Source organism: Triticum dicoccoides, chromosome 6B (assembly GCF_002162155.2).
Source record: "Triticum dicoccoides isolate Atlit2015 ecotype Zavitan chromosome 6B, WEW_v2.0, whole genome shotgun sequence".
NCBI lineage: Eukaryota > Viridiplantae > Streptophyta > Magnoliopsida > Poales > Poaceae > Triticum > Triticum dicoccoides.
Window position 1 is genome coordinate 528,858,665 of NC_041391.1, and position 3,056 is coordinate 528,861,720.

Genomic DNA, 3,056 nt, shown 5'->3' on the forward strand with positions numbered 1-3,056 from the left:
CATCGACAGCCCTCCACTCTTCTCTGTGCGGTGCAGACCAACAGCCGTCCGGCGGGGAGAAGGCATGGTGTCACCGACAGGAGCGCACCATGTTGCATCACTGCATTCCGCTGCCGGCCGCCGCGAGGGCGCCTCTGCTGGTCGCTCTTGCGACCACTTCCAGGTGGCCATACACATGCACTCCTTTTGTCCAGATGGTGTCCATGGGATCCAGGTGGCTGTACATGTGCCCGTTCGGCGTGCGGACGGTGTCCACTTTATGTTTAGGGGTCCCAAATAAAGCGTCCCAGTCCATTTCAGGTTGAGAGTAATAAAACAAGCCGAGATGTAAAAGGCTTGTTTTTAGGTGTTAGGTTTGTGTTGCGTCGAGTCATGGTTATAAGTGGGTTAGGCTGCAGCTCGAGGACAAGCTGCATGTCCAGGTGGGGTGTAGTGTTAGAGTACGTAATGGGGCTAATGGACCTGGGCTGGCGGTATAGCCCGTTAGTCTTAGGGTTAATTAGAGATAAGGGTCGCTTGCTTAGGGGCCAAGTAAGCCTTACTTGGGAGTCAAGTAAACCTCTCTATATAAAGAGAGGAGATGTATCAATCTAATCAAGCAAGACTTAAGAAGGAAATCCATTCTCTCTTGCCCGGCCGTGGGCAAAAGGTCCCCGGCTGCCCCTCTAGTAGCCACATAACAATTTGGTATCAGCTAGCTTCGATTCGATCATGTCTTCACCGCTGCCAAGCCCGTCTCTTCTGCTGCCGGTCACCTTGTCGCCTCTGGCGACCACCACGACTGTCGCCCCGCTCCTGCCCGCGCCGAGATCCTCTGTCGCGCCCGCGCCCGCCCCCGCCGTCCTCACCTGGGAAGAGGTGCCCGGGGTGCTGCGGGACCTAACCCAGGCGGTCCAGGAGATCCACCTGTTCTTGGTCGGGTCCTACGGGCCGCACCCGGTTGCGCTGCCCATCGCCACCCCCGCGCCGCCGTGGCCGCCGCACCAGGCGGCCTTCGCCGCGCTCGCCAGGCCGCTGCAGCTGCCATCCATCGCCACCATCGCCCAGCCCTGGCTGCAGTGGCATCCGCCGCTCCTGGCGGCCTCCGCCGCGCCCGGCGCTCTGACGCAGCAGCTGCTGCCGCTGCCCGGCGTGATAGTGCAGCAGCCGCTGCAGCTACAGCAGCCACCGCCGGCCAGCTCCGCCGCCCAGTATTGGATGCCCTACGACGGGAGTGCGACGACCTCGTTCCCATCAGCGCCGCCGCCATCCCAGGGTGTCCACATCCAGCAGATCAAGTCCCTACCATCGTCGTCACCGCTTCCGTCTTGGATCGCTACCCGCCACGTGTCGGCGGCGGTGAGGCTGCAGGTTGCTGCGCGCGGCCTCCTAGCGCGTCGGCGTGTGCGGGAGATGCGTGGTCTGCAGCTGCCGCTCCTCCAAGTCGCCCTTCGCTGCGCAAAGGACCTCGATCTCGTCCGCTGAGTCAGGGATCTTGGGCATGCGGTTTCCCCCACGGGCGGTGGGCATGCTGTTTTTCTCGCGGGCAGCGACATCAAAGTCTGCGACATCTGCGGTTGGGGGGGCGCACCCCTCCTCGTCATTCTCCATCACAAGTCCTCCACTCTTCCCTGTGCGGTGCAGACCAACAGCCGTCCGGTAGGGAGAAGGCATGGTGTCACCGACAGCAGCGCACCGTGTAGCACCACTGCATTCCGCCACCGGCCGCCGCAAGGGCGCCTCTGCTGGTCACTCTTGCGACCACTTCCCGATGGTCATACACATGCACTCCTTTTGTCCAGGTGGTGTCCATGGGATCCAGGTGGCTGTACGCGTGCACGCCCGACGTGCGGATAGTGTCCACTTTTTGTTAAGGGGTCCAAAATAAAGCGTCCTAGTCCATTTCAGGTTGAGAATAATAAAACAAGCCGAGATGTAAAAGGCTTGTTTTTAGGTGTTAGGTTTGTGTTGCGTCGAGTAATTGTTATAAGTTGGTTAGGCTGCAGCTCGAGGACAAGCTGCATGTCCAGGTGGGGTGTAGTGTTAGAGTACGTAATGGGCCTAATGGACCCGTTAGTCTTAGAGTTAATTAGAGATAAGGGTCGCTTGCTTAGGGGCCAAGTAAGCCTTGCTTGGGAGTCAAGTAAACCTCTCTATATATAAAGAGAGGAGATGTATCAATCTAATCAAGCAATAATTAAGAAGAAAATCCCTTCCCTCTTGCCCAACCGTGGGCAAAAGGTCCGCGGCCGCCCCTCTAGCGCCCTCCTTCTAGCAGCCACATAACAGACATCTTCAGGGATAACGTATTACACTTGGTAAGTAATCCTAACCATTCATGTAACCTGAAATGACAGTGTTTCCTTAGTTTAATAGAATGGGAGATACAGAGATGGAGGCAATATCACCAAGAAGAGTTTATCTTCCTATTAGTATCCCTTCAGTATAGTAGAACCGTACAGTTAGTGCGAAGTAGATTCTTCCTATTGCTATCCCTTCAGTATAGTAGAACCACGCGTCTCCAACTCTGATGAGCAGGCAGAACATCAGATTCAGTAGATTCAGATGAATATATTACCACCTTTTTCCCGTTATATAGAAGAAACACTGCATTCAACGCGGCATGATAAAATAATCAAATTATTCAGCCCATTTCCAAAGATCTTGGGCAAACCCAAAGAGGATGAATAATCAAATTATTCAATTCAAATTCAAACCCCTGTTTTTTTCTTTTTCTTCTTTATCCATATGTAAGAGCAGATATAAGGCGGTCTGGACGCGGCGGCCACGTCGGATCGGTTAACTCTTTTCCAATGGATCGGTTAATTCTCAGCCGCTGCTCTCCCCTTGGCACCTATCGTGCCACAGGACATCGACCCGGTTAACTCTTTTCAACGCCCGTTTGGCCCGCTTGGTACCGATAGGCCTATACGCGGTGCCCTGTTCGAATTCCTCGTCCCGGGAAGCTGCAGCAAACACCTTGCGAGGCATACTTTCGTTTAGTACCACATCGCCCGCCAAGGAGGGAGCAGAGGCAGCGCATCCTATAAAACCAGGTCATAGGGCAACTTTGAAAC